The sequence below is a fragment of the Bubalus kerabau genome, chromosome 3 (assembly GCF_029407905.1).
Source record: "Bubalus kerabau isolate K-KA32 ecotype Philippines breed swamp buffalo chromosome 3, PCC_UOA_SB_1v2, whole genome shotgun sequence".
NCBI classification, from domain to species: domain Eukaryota; kingdom Metazoa; phylum Chordata; class Mammalia; order Artiodactyla; family Bovidae; genus Bubalus; species Bubalus kerabau.
This window is the reverse complement of record NC_073626.1, coordinates 92,966,069-92,980,889: the sequence shown is the minus strand read 5'-3', so window position 1 is coordinate 92,980,889 and position 14,821 is coordinate 92,966,069. Positions and strand designations below refer to the sequence as shown.

General features: G+C 36.7%; 1 non-coding gene across 1 annotated transcript; it reads right to left on the bottom strand.

The window, feature by feature from the left end:
* Positions 1-3,465: 3,465 nt before the first annotated feature.
* On the bottom strand, positions 3,466-3,537 carry TRNAC-ACA (transfer RNA cysteine (anticodon ACA)). Its single transcript has one exon. It is a non-coding gene; the product is annotated as a tRNA-Cys (tRNA).
* Between the last annotated feature and the right edge of the window lie 11,284 nt (positions 3,538-14,821).

Sequence of the window (14,821 nt, the reverse complement as noted above, 5' to 3'; positions counted from 1 at the left end):
TGCTGTCACCCCGATCTTGCTCAAATTCATGTCCTTTGAGTCAGTGATGCCATCCAATCATCTCATCCTCTGTCCTCCCCTTCTCCTGCCTTCAATCTTTCCCAGCATCAGGGTCTTTTCCAATGAGTCAGCTCTTCACATCAGGTGGCCAAAGTATTGGAGCTTCAGCTTTAGCATCAGTCCTTCCAATGAATATTCAGGACTGATTTCTTTTAGGATTAACTTATTTGATCTCCTTGCAGTCCAAGGGACTTTCAAGAGGTCTAGAGAGAAAGAAAAATATTTTCCTTCTTGGAGTTTACGCTCTAATCGGGAGAAACTCACAGGAAGATAGTGAGTAGTAATTTATAAAGTATATTAGAACATGGTATGTACATGGGAGATGTGTATCTGAATAAGAGAGATAACAGGTGCTGGAGCAAGGTTCCAATGCAGGTAGGGAAGGAGGGCCTTACTGAGAGATGACGTTTAAACAAAGATGTGAAATTGGCAAGAGTGATGATCTATGTTGATTTCTGAAAGAAGAATGTCCAGGCAGGGTGAGAAGCCAGTGTAAAGGCCTTGAGGTGGGAGAATGCCTGGTCCATTCAATGAAGGACAAGGGAGCTAGAAGGGGTGGTCAAGGTATAGGGGAGTAGAAGAGCTTAGTGCAATTGGTAGGAGAGGGCAGGTCACATAAGATTCAAAGCATTAAGTTCTTTGACTCTTATTCTAAGAGAAGTGGGGAGCCAAACACACGGAAATTAGTTTCTGTGGAAATTTGAGCAATCAATTTAATATATAAAAACCTAACTGGAGAAAAAAACTATATGCTACATTGTAAAGAGGAAGTTTTCAGGTCATTTCAGGAAGGACTAAATGACCTTTCAATCTTTTGCTTCTAAAATTGGACCTTGTATAGCAATATTCTATTCAAAAATGCTTTTGGGAGAAAAATGTAATATGATGGGCTTGTCACTGAGTTATGACACAGAAGGATATTTAATCTGCCCTTGGTTTAATCTTGAGACACTTGGTGCCAGGGCATTCTGACTATGGTCTCTGCTATGGAATTCTCTGCTCAGGTTGTCTTTTCATTTAAAATTAATTGAAAAAGTATCTATCTGCTGCTGTTTTCAACCACCTGAAAATGCATAAAGGTTGAGTAGCCTTCATAGTGTTTTTGGACTTCTCTTATCATCCTGTGTATTTTGTTGATGGGAGAATAGAGCAGTAAGATCAGCTGGGTTTTGGTTTTATCATTAAAGAGGGTAGTCATACAACTCTTAACTTTCCTATGCTTTTGACTGTATAAATGTTATTTGGGATAAACAAATACATGCAAAAATCTACATGAATATATTGTTGTTCAGTTGTCTGACTCTTGGTGACCCCATGGATTGCAGCATGCTGGGCTTCCGTGTCCTTCACTATCTCCCAAAGTTTGCTCAAACTCATGTCCATTGAGTCAATGATGGCGTCCAACCATCTCATCCTTTGCCACCCCCCTCTCCTCCTGCCCTCAATCTTTCCCAGCATCAGGGTCTTTTCCAATGGGTTGGCTCTTCCAATCAGGTGCCCGAAGTATTGTGTTAAGAGGATTCAGGATGGGGAACACATGTATACCTGTGGCTGATTCATTTTGATATTTGGCAAAACTAATACAATTATGTAAAGTTTAAAAATAAAATAAAATAAAAAAAAGAGTAGTAAAAAGGATACCCATAATCCATTCTATTTTTTATCACTGATGTGATAGTCACTCCCTTAATATTTATTGAATGCTTATTCTGTGTCTGGAGCTGTTTAGGTATTGTAGACACAAAAATGAAAAACAATATAGTTCCAGCCTTCATTGAGTTTAAATTAGCAAGTCAGTGCAGTGTGTTAAATGCTATGATGGTAGAAGTAACACATGCTATAGGAGCATATAGAAGGAGCATCTCATCCAAGATCAATGTGCAGTGTTATTCAGGACATGTTTCAACTACTTAAAGCACATATGCATGCACATAAAAATACAACCTGAACATTTGCCTTTTTAAACACCTAAAATGGAATATCCATGGGGCTACTTCCTAGTAAGCAGGTCTTTGTAACTAGAGAAATGAGTCCACTCCTCATTCTAAAGAGATAAGCAGGGGATGTCCTTGATTCAAAAAATAAAAAAGAAGTGAACAGATATTTATTATTTCCGCACACTCAGAACTTTCAGATGATCTATTCTTTCACTTCATTAGGAGTTTTCTACTCCTAGCAGAGTTCTAACCTGGAATATAATTGTAGTAGATACTACCAGATTTTTAGCTAGCTTGAAGTCAAGCAAAGAACTGACTTCGCCATCTTGGATACAAGCAATTTGTACAGCAATTGTATTGCTGTACAAATGCAGAGACCCAGTGGGAAACAGCCAAGAGCCTGTTTGAATGGAAGCCTTAAAGTTTCACAGAAAAAAAATCAAATGTTTCAAATAAACCCATTGAGCATTGGGATTGTCAATACACGTGTCACACCAACAGCAGAGGACAAGCCTCTGTTTCCCTTTGCTTGCATGCATTTTAGAGATTAGATGTCAGTCCCACTGTATGATATAAGAGCATTTGTGGTTATTTTTTGCTGTGTACTTAATCTGCAGCTGTAATCTTATGTTTTCCAATGAGTGATCCTGTTTTAACAATCACCTTTTCCCCATCAAAACCCAACAGTTTTCTCTTGTGTTTTGTTGAGTAGGAGTTTGGATTTTGTTTCAGCAAACTAATAAAATAGAAACACTGACTCTCATCCCCTGGAGGAGAGAGAATGTGTCAAATATCAGGATGAAGTCCCAATCTTTGCCATGCTGAAAGGAGTTGGAATAGGTCTATTCTTTGAATAGAAATCCCTCTACTTGCTACAAACAAATGTAAAAGGTCTGTGAAAGCTTCCAGCAGAAAGTGACATCTGAGCCCTGAATTATGGGAGGAGTTAACACAGGGAGTAGTGGTGGGAGTGAATTTTAGGCAGACAAAGGCCTTTGTTATCTGAAGCCAGAGAAGATGAAATCTATAAAGAAATGAAGAGGTTCACTTTCACTATGTGTTGAGGGAAGAATATGAGAGTACAATATGTACGAATGCACTGAGAAGGGCTGCATGACTGTTTGTAGCATCAGTGACTGATGAATATGTAGGCTTGTCCTGGAGAGTTGCAATTTATTTCAGTTGTGATTATAAAAAAATTGTGATTTTCAAAACAACTGGCAGAACTCAAACAATCATTTTCTTGGAGAAGAGAATGAGACCCAAACTTTAATTTTTGAACAGAACCTAAAGTTCCCAGGACCTTGACTTTCCTGGAAAGTGAAAGAAAGTGAAAGTGAAGTCGTTCAGTCATGTCCGACTCTTTTCGACCCCATGGACTGTAGCCTACCACACTTCTCTGGAAAGTCCAAGGGATTTTCCAGGCAAGAGTACTGGAGTGGGTTGCCATTTCCTTCCCCAGAGGATCTTCCCAACCCAGGGATCGAACCTGGGTCTCCCGCATTGTAGGCAGACGCTTTACCATCTGAGCCACCAGGGAAGTCACTGACTTTCCTGGAATATCACTATAAATAAAAAAGATAAATCTAACTTTATAACCTTCCAAATGTATTTCAAAGACACTTTATGTGAGATCTACATACCAAAATGTTAAAAATATGATGACCTAAGAAAAGTCTTCAGATACACATTATTTAAAATAAAAAGTTCTTAACTTTATAGTAAACAAAATCCATTTGTAATACATTATTAAATGATACATTATTCTTCTTGACTTTATTTTTCTCATATGTTACATTTTCTGGAATCAGATTAATTTAACCTTCATATATTTTGAAGTATTTTGAAATCATATACCAGGTCACCTCATACTGATTTTTTTTTTTTTGCTAAGAATATCATCTTAACATTTTCAGTGGAATGCACATTCCAGACAGTTAGTATCATTTCTATTTCTCTATTCAGTGCCCCTAGCTTGCCAGTAATTTGTAAATATACGATAGTCACTTGGAATAAAGAAGGCTGCATTTGACATTAGGCTGGAGGGGTGGTGTCTCCATAATACCAAAGTTTCTGATACATGGTTTTAGTTATTTTATATAGTGTTGTGAGGTAGAAAAAAATGTGAGCTCTACAGACCCAGATCTAAGCCTGAAACTTAACTCTTCATTTGAAACCAAAAACTGAGGAATATTAATTGCCCTCTCCAAATCTGTTTTCTGATATGCAGTGGGAGTAAGGCCATTGTTCTAAGGTTGTTTTAAATATCGAAAATGTAATAAATATATACAGAGTGCCTACAATATGGTTGAGGCTTAATAGTTGTGAATGATAGTTGTGACTATAATAATAACGATCATAGTATTAAAATAAACCAATAGTAAGCATTTATGGAGACTGAGGAAGAAATTAGATAACTTAAATAAATATCTTTTAAAGAGATGATGTGATACTTTCTTTTGAATAATTTAAATGGAGTGAAGTCATCAAGTCAAATATTATGTATCATAAAATAAAAATGCAAATGCTTGTTATATATAAGTTGTTGCTGGGTATATAAAGGATAGAACTATAATTTGAAGGGTTTTAGTATTTCTATAAAACCTAAAATATAGTTTTATTGCATATTTGTTTCTGGAATTTCCACCTTGTTACATTGTGTTATTAAGTTCAGAAGTATCTTATACCTGCACTTTTACTTTCATTGATTGAAGATTATAAAATGACATGTCAGTAAACATAATAAAAATGAGTATACCCTATTCTTGATATGATGAAGCTTATTCATTTCTAATAATATACAATGTTATTCTAGTATACACAGTGTAAAGTAAAGCTACATAATGACTATAATGTTAGCAGTCCTCAGTGATCATTGATTACTTCAACAAACTATGGCCCCTGGGCCAAAATGTTATGCAGCTTATTTTTGTAAACAAAGTTTTATTGAAACAAAGACACATTTATTCATGTAAGTACTTTCTATAGTATCTTCACGAGGGCTTCCCAGGTGGTGCACTGGTAGAGAGTTCGCCTGCCAATGCAGGAAACACAAGAGACATGGGTTTGATCCCTGGGTCAGGAAGATCCCATAGAGGAGGAAATGGCAACCTACTCCAGTATTCTTGCCTGGGAAATCCTAAGGATGGCGGGCTACAGTCCATAGAATCACAGAGAATGGACATGACTGAGAATGCATTCACATCATATCTTTCATGCTATAACAGAGTTGCAGCAGAGACCACATGAGTCTCAAAGTCTTGAGTACTACCTGCCCCTTTACAGAAAAAGTTTACTAATCTCTGGCCTAAGTCCATTATTTTATGAAAATGGTCCTTTTAGTTATGTCTTTCCTTCTTCAATTATTAGCTGGACTATTTCAATAAAGAGAAAATTTGTTCTTATCGACTATTTTGGCACTCTGAACTGTAAGTTGCATAAAAGAAGCAGAATAAGAATAACTAGAAAATCTGCTATCTTTAAAAATAAGTTGGTTTCTTGACATCTTCCAGAGACCAATGATGAGTTGCGGATTTTTTTTTAATTAATATTAGCATCATCTCATTGATTTAAATATTTTAGATGCATTTCACTTCCTTGCACGGTGCATGTTTACTGATTGAAACTAAATTGTCCCCGTTTGGACTATTAAAAATGTTAAGTAGGCTTCCACCTGACTTTATTATTACTCTAGTTGTCTGTTTCTTTCTTTTGTGTGACAAATTGTTTCAGGATAATAATTATATATCATACCCAAAGTGTGGAATCTGCCATTTCCCCCAAGGATTCTTATGTTCTTTTAAAGAAAAGTGACATTAGAGACCACTATGAGGATCTAGGGATTTTGTTTATATTGTTTCTATATGCTCAGTCATGTCTTTGCGACCCCATAGACCATACAGTCGACTCTTTGTGGCCCCATAGACTATACAGTCCATGGAATTCTCCAGGACAGAATACTGGAGTGGATAACTGTTTCCTTCTCCAGGGGATCTTCCCAACCCAGGTCTCCCACATTGCAGGCAGATTCTTTACCAGCTGAGCCACGGAGGGAAGCCCAAGAAAACTGGAGTGAGTAGTCTAACCTTTCTCCAGCAGATCTTCCTGACCCAGGAATCGAACTGGGGTCTCTTGCTTTGCAGGTGGATTCTTTACCAGCTGAGCTACCAGAGAAGTTGGCATTGTTTCTAAGATTTTTTTTTCTTTTTTCTTTTGCTGACAAAGCAAGAGATTTTATTGGGAAGGAGCGCCCAGGCAGACAGCAGTAGGTTAAGGGAACTCAGGAGAACTGCTCTGCCACATCTTAGGTTTTATGGTGATAAGATTAGTTTTCGGGTTGTCTTTGGCCAATAATAGTGTTAGCTAAGCAATATTTTTTTTAATACATCTCAATTACTTGTAATTTAGTAAGACTATAGAATTTTTACTTAATCTCTTCTGTCTTATGTCTGTATCCTGTTTCTTCCTTGCCAAACCTCCCTGGTTCTCAATGACACCAACATAACTACACACTACCTACCTACAATTAAATATTACACATTTTAAAATTATTTGGAATATTTCTGTTCTGTATTGCATCACAAACTCAACTACAGAGTCAAGTTTCATATGTTGAGTCATTATCTTTACTATCTTCTCTGATCACAGGTTTTACTCATAACTCTGGACAGTCATCTTAAGATTTTTATTTTTCACTTCAAATAAGACTAAGAAAGAGTGTTCATGGTCCTTAGATTCCCCTTTCCCTTTTCAGAAGAAATGTCTTTCAGGGCATAAGCAATTCACCACTGAGCAGATATCAATTCAATGATTCCTTGAAATTTGTATTTTTCTTATACTGGAATAGTCAGTCTTATTGGATAGTGCTGCTGTGTAGGAGAGGCTTCCCAGGTGGCAGAGTGGTAAAGAATTCACCTGCCAATGCAGGAGATTCGAGAGACACAGGTTTGATCCTTGAGTTAGGAAGATCTCCTGGAGTAGGAAATGGCAACCCACTCCAGTATTCTTGCCTGGAAAATTCCATGGGCAGAGGAAACTGGTGGGCTACCTTCCATGGGATTGCAGAGTCAGACACAACTGAGCTCACACACTGTGTATGAACAGAGGTCTTAAGTTAGAAATACAGTGAGAGCAAGAGTATATACGGTGATCATCTTTTATCCTTTCTTAACTGAGTATTTGGTGTTCTAGAGTGATGTTCTACTTTGTGCTACCATTTAAAAAATATATATAGAAATATGAGAAGTAGCCGAAACATCTTAGAAACAATGAAAAACCCATATGATATGGAATAGTAAAAAAGGAAACATAATACTTGATGGACCCAATGGTCTTACCTACTGCCCCAAATAACAGTTATTTCTTGTAGTCAATACAACATTTAAGTAAGATTTTGCATATGAAAATCTTAATGCTTAGAAGTGAAATAAAATATGTCAATGTCAAGGTAGAATAAGAAAATGGCTATTTAACAACACAATGCATGCCAATAAATCACAGGGAATCTCTCTCTCCCTCACTCACTCTCCCTAGTGGGATAAACATGGTTTGTCACATTCAGAGAATATTGTATACCACTGGAATAATCAGAACATATTGTTAGCTCCAATTTTCCATCATTTATTTTTCAGTGCCAAACAAAATAAACCTCACCACACAGTTTAGTCATGGATAGAAAGAGAATTAGCCTTTTAACGGTAACTGCTGTTTTAAAAAGTGGTTCTTAGAAGTAGAAGATGGAACGAAACCCTGCTCATATTAATGCACAATTGTTCATTGTGCTTACTAATGCTATATAGAAAAGCCTCTTTTAAAAGTTTTCATTACTACATATTTTGCATAATGCCTGTATTAAAAATCAATGTACTACTTGCCTCTGAAAATACTGCAGCTGATCTGGAAGTCAGTTTGAAAGAAAACTGAACTCAATAGACAAAGACTGATTCTTCATCCATCTGACATGTCATGCCAACAAATGGGGTTTTTGTGCACTCTGTCAGGGTCTTAATCAGTGTCAAGACAGCCCCCAGCACTGACTAAGCTCTGAAAGCTCTTCTCACACTTAATCCTTCAACTTGTATATGTTGTAGAGACATTCAGATGAGGTACGATAATACACATGATTTACATGGTTCTGTCAATTCTTAGATTTGTCACACATCAAAATCGCATAAGCTGAATCTCGCCCCTATTACCCCTTGATCTATTTAAAGAGTATGTTGCAAAGATAATACTTCTAATTGCTATGCAGAACTATTTGTTGTAACTTGATGTTTAAATTTTTATAAAAAGAGGTTTTAATAAATTCATTAGTAAAACTTTATAGTAATTAGGTCCTCATGAATACATGTTTCTGTATAGATATTTTTCTTGCCTTTTCACTACTAAATATATGTCAATTAACACCTGCGGTTATATGAGTTAAGGTTGAGTAAGTGTTTGCTTTATTGAAACTATGTAAAATGAAATCTTTTTGGTGAATACCTATTTATGAACAAGTTAATTTTTATTTAAAACAGCATATTGCCTATATTTTTCAGAGTAAAATATTTTATAAGGAAACACAATGGCATAACACTGAACCGTATACATTTATTAGTCTGAAATATAGATTGATTTATGTCTCTCCAATAAGTGACCCAAGAACTTCATAGCTGGATTAAAACTGAGGATATATATTTCTCTCCTTCTTCAGAGAGAAAGACACCCATTGGTGTAGAATGAACAAAGAACCCTTTCTCTGTTCAGTGGAGAAAGAATGACAGGAACAAATGAAAAGTTAATTCTATGGTATGAGATATAACTCTCATATCTCATACTAAAACAAGGTCTAAAATTCTGTTAGAACTGACAGAGAGTCCATTTAAGTGACAGGATATGAATTAAATGTATATAAATAAAAACATTTTGATATGATGGTAAACTTGGACCTTATAATTAGACTGATAATATTCAAATGCTTTTTAGCGATTGGATCATGGATAAAATTGTTTAACCTCCATGCTTCAGTTTCCTCATCTATAAAATGGAGCTAACACCAGTAATTGCATCCCAGGATTGGGAACTACCCAACTGTGTTAATATGTTAAAGAACTTAGTATAAATTATGGACATGTGCATGAAACGATAAAGAATATTGGGTTAGATAGAAACTATAAATAAAAGGCAAGTTAAATGCCAGAAATAAAAAGTACATTACCAGAGTCAGAGCCTTAGTCAGAGTACACAGTAAATTGTTAAATGTGATTCACAAACATCTAAAGTGATGAAAATCAAAACAAATACAGTGAACATTTAATTATACTGGAATTTCAATATACCCCTTGCATATTTCAACAAGAGAGAAATTTTACAAGGTTATTTGCTTTCTAAGAAGTGTTCCCTCTTCCAAACTTTGGATTCAAATGCCACATATTTAAACTCCTCTTTCCTGTGTATCATACCCAAAGTTGCTTTGCCAGCTTCTGAACATTTCTTTCCTTTTGTCTTCTGAAACGTCTAACCATAGCCAGCTTTGCAGGGCACACCAGATGGGAAGTCAAGCCAGCTTTTGTTTGACATCCGGTTTGTCTGGTATCTGACATTAGCATTGCTAACTACCTAATTGCTAAGTGCTACCAATTCAGATATTGTACATCATTCATGGACTCTGGCAACCATTTTATTTTTAACGGAAAGCAAGAAGTATTTTATAGAATATTAGGTAAAATTAAACATGCATTTTGCTGTATAAGTGAACTGATTTCAGATATACATACACGAATATACATATGTACATATAAATATATATATGTGTGTATGTGTATGTGTTAGCAAATACATGATGGGAAGTAAAAGTTGTTAAACATTGAAACAGTTTAATAAAGATACTTTGGGGTTCCCTGATGGCTCCATTTGTAAAGAATCTGCCTACAATACAGGAGACTGCCTGCAATGCAAGAGACCCTGGTTCCATCCCTCGGTCAGGAAGATCCCCTGGAGAAGGAAATGGCAACTCACTCTAGCATCCTACCTGGGAAGTCACATGGACAGAGGAGCCTGGTGGGCTACAGTCTATGGGGTCACAAGAGTTGGACACGACATAGTGACTAAATCACCAAACATTGAAATAGCTTAATAAAGATATTTGTTTTTCTTTTTAATTTTATATAATTATTATTTATATAATTTAAATATAAATTAAATTAAATTAAATTTAATTTAAATTTATTTAAATAGCCATTGCAACTAATGGCTATAATATGCAGCTTTCTTTTCTTTTCCTTATTTTTTAATATGTTTATTTATTTCAATTGGAGGCTAATTACGTTACAATATTATATTGGTTTCGCCATACACTGACATGAATCTGCCACAGGTGTACATGTGTTCCCCGTCCTGAACCCCCCTCTCACCTCCCTCCCCATACCATCCCTCTGGGTCATCCCAGTGCACCAGCCCCGAGCATCCTGTATCATGCATCGAACCTGGACTGGCGATTCATTTCACATATAATATACATGTTTCAATGCCATTCTCCCAAATCATCCCACCTCTCCCTCTCCCACAGAGTCCAAAAGACTGTTTTATACATGTGTCTCTTTTGCTGTCTTGCATACAGGGTTATCGTTACCATCTTTCTAAATTCCATATATATGCATTATTATACTGTATCGGTGTTTTTCTTTCTGGCTTACTTCACTCTGTATAATAGGCTCCAGCTTCATCCACCTCATTAGAACTGATTCAAATGTATTCTTTTTAATGGCTGAGTAATACTGCATTGTGTATAGGTACCATAGCTTTCTAATCCATTCATGTGCTAGTGGACATCTAGGTTGCTTCCATGTCCTGGCTATTATAAACAGTGCTGCGATGAACCCTGGGGTACACGTGTCTCTTTCAATTCTGGTTTCCTCGGTGTGTATGCCCAGCAGTGGGATTACTGGGTCGTATGGTAGTTCTGTTTCCAGTTTTTAAAAGAATCTCCACACTGTTCTCCATAGTGGCTGTACTAGTTTGCATTCCCACCAACAGTGTAAGAGGGTTCCCTTTTCTCCACACCCTCTCCAGCATTTATTCCTTGTAGACTTTTGGATCGCAGCCATTCTGACTGCCGTGAGATGGTACCTCATTGTGGTTTTGATTTGCATTTCTCTGATAATGAGTGATATTGAGCATCTTTTCATGTGTTTGTTAGCCATCTTTATGTCTTCTATGAAGAAATATCTGTTTAGTTCTTTGGCCCATTTTTTTATTGGATCATTTATTTTTCTGGAATTGAGATACAGGAGTTGCTTATATATTTTTGAGATTAATTCTTTGTCAGTTACTTCATTTGCTATTAGTTTCTCCCATTCTGAAGGCTGTCTTTTCACCTTGCTTATAGTTTCCTTTGTTGTGCAGAAGCTTTTAATTTTTATTAGGTCCCATTTGTTTATTTTTGCTTTTATTTCCAATATTCTGGGAAGTGGGTCATAGAGGATCCTGCTGTGATTTGAATTATTTTTAGATGTCATAAATTTAATTTTTGATACGTAGGCTTGATTTGGGCTTCCCTGGTAGCCTAACTGGTAACAAATCTGCCTGCAATGCAGGAGACCCAGGAATGAACAGAGGAAAGGGAGGACTACAGACTAACATTACAGAATACAAAGTAAAAGGGAAAGATTTAAAAATAGATAGCATACCCAGTGAGACTTGTCTAACCCTCTTCCATGTACATGAACCTCTGTGTACACTTAAGTAACTCTCAAGCTGTACATTTGAGGATAAAAGCACATACAGTAGTGCTTGCTGAACAGGTTCTGTGGAGGCTGGTGGAACACGATCGACAGGCAGTGATTCGGCATAGTTCAATGGAAGAGAGGAGTCCTCACAGAGTGAGTTATGAATGTGCAGGCCTTCTCTCGATCGGATCACACATGAGTGGGTGTTTCTGAAAGATGAGGACAGTCTGGTAAGGAGCAGTTCAGTTTGAAGACTGGGATAAAGGCTTTGAAACTAGAAGCTTTCTTTTTTGAATTATAAAGACATAATATGAGACGTAAAAACATGAAATGAAAAAAAAAGGCAAGAAAGAGGAAGGGAGGAAGGGAAGGAAGAGAGGGAAAAAAGAAATTAGTAAAAATGATCAGTTCCATGGGACTTGGATATAGACTGCTGCTGCTGCTGCTGCTAAGTCGCTTCAGTCGTGTCCGACCCTGTGCGACCCCATAGAGGGCAGCCCACCAGGCTCCCCCATCTCTGGGATTCTCCAGGCAAGAACACTGGAGTGGGTGGATACAGACTACTTTGTGTAATTTTCCTCAACCTTGGAGCACTCTTGGAACCATATAAAGTTTAGGTTTAATTAGAAGTAAAAGGATGAACTAGATACTCTTTCAATATCCTTTCCATCCCTGTGATAACTTATGATTGATTCTATTTATGCTATTCTTCAGGAAACTCATGGCTGATAGAAGGAGGGTGTAGACATTCTAATAAATACATATTTTGAGATCTTGACTTTTCCATTTTTAGTTACATAGGAACACCCCTAATAAATAGAATGATATTTTAATCATCCTCTGAAATAGCTACTTGCTTATACAAATAACTCATGTGGCTTATTGCACTAGTCAATTGCAACTTCTTTGTCAGTATAGTTCCCAGTGAATGTGTGTGTTTTCTGCAGATGGGAAAATAGGATTTCTTTTGAAAACATTGCCCTGTGTTCTCAGCGGCATATTTGGGCAAAGGCAAATGTCATAACCCAAAGGTCTGCAACAAAAGTATGCCCTGCTTAGAGACACTGCCATTGAGGAAATATGGCACCACAGACTGCCAAGAAAATATTCAGCATCCGAGTCTGAGTGAGGATTGTTTTATTTCATAGTGTATGAAACATGTTTGTCAGAAGCCTTTCAGTGCATGCATATATTTCACTATGAAACCAAAGTCTTATGCCTTTCTGCTACCACCTCCTTCTGGGTAAAAAAAAAAAAAATTAGCTAATAGAATAAAATAGTGTAATTTTAAATCTTGAACAAAATGAATCTTATACACTCATTATTCAGAAATTATGTATAGAGAAATAAAAATCTTTGTTAGTTTCTATGAAACTACAAAGAATTTTAAGACTCAGAAATTTAGAATATAGGTTAAGATATAACACACAGGCACTATGGAAAGCAAAGGGAACCACAAATCCCTTTGTTATATGGACTTTATTTTTTGCATCATTGCTTAATTTGTACAAAGAAATGGGGCAAGATTTTAACAAGTGTGTATTAGCTTATTTGACATTAGTAGCTAGAACAAAGACCCTCTCCCCTTTCCCTCCCTGCCAAACACTGCATCAGGTCTCACTTAAGCATAGTCACTTGGCAAAATTCTGTCATTAAATCCATTCTGTGCCCCTTACTATTTCCATGAACTCATATTGATCTGCTGCCTTTTCCAGATGATTATTTCAAACCTTCTTTTCTCTCCTCAAGTCTGGACATACTGCCTTTTCACGTGTCCTCATCCTCAGCTGATGACCCAGCTTTTATTTGACCAAGGAAACAAGACAATTTCTGCCAACACTCACCACCACAATTACCCATCCATGGCATCTGTACCCTTATAGACGACCCTCCACCCTTACTGTGGATGAGCTGTCCATGCTCCTACCTAGATCCAGTTCCTCAATTCTGCACTGTGTCTTCTCTACTACTTAAGGATACAGCCGTAAGGGTTCTTCCCTTTCACTTCTTTTTCATTTATTTTCTACCCTCTTCTGGATAGTATCTATTAGAAATATGGTTTTATTTCCCTCATTTTAAAAACAATTTTTCTGACCCCGTTTATGTCATCTATTATCCCATTTCTTTGCTTCCTTTAATAAACTTCTCAAAGCAGTGTGGACACTCACTGTCTCTGATTCTTCTCTTCCTATTTTTGCTTAAACCCACTCTAATCAAGTCTGGTTTACATCCCAAATCATTATTAATGGTTAATTCTCTATCTTCATCTTTATCTATCAGCAGCATTGAACACAGTTAATCACACTCTCATTTGCCTTTTTATTTTAATGCAGTATATTTTGTTTGCAATAGTGTGTTAATTTCTGCTGTACTGCAAAGTGATTCAATTATATAAATACACGTGTGTGTGTGTGTGTGTGTGTGTCCGTGCGCGCGCGCGTGCGTGCATGCACATGCTCAGTCATATCTGACTCTTTGCAACCCTTTGAACTGTAGCCTGCAAAGCTCCTCTGTCCATGGGATATCCTAGGCAAGAATACTGGGGTGGGTTGTCATTTCCTCCTCCTGAAGGATGAGGAAGACTTTGTCAGTGATGACTGGATCCTTAGGTGTGGTTGAGGTCTCTGAAGGATCAAATTTGTGTTAAATGAAAATCTAGGGCTAAGCATTGAATTCTTGTCACTTCAAACTGGTCAAAAATTCCTGGGTTTGGAAGATTGCTATTATTTACTGAAACAATGATGACATTTAAACAGTTTTGGTGAAAACCCTTGCAAACAACAGTGAATAATACATATATTTTGGCAATTAGGATTAGGAAAATATACAGACTCTGATATTATAACTGAATTTAGGTGGAGAGGTTGCAAAACTAATTTAGCCTTATCTGAACATAGCTGTGAAATGTCAGAGTTTTAGGAATATCGATTTTATACTGGGTACTATAAAAAGAGGATAACTCATGACATGATAAGGAGTAGCATCCCTTCTGTTGAAATCTAATGCTTCTTTATGATCAGTTGAACACATATTTTAAAGTACATTATGCAATACATTAAAAATAATGATTTTGAGACAAATTAAGCCATAACAGTCTCAAATCAGTTTGCCCACACA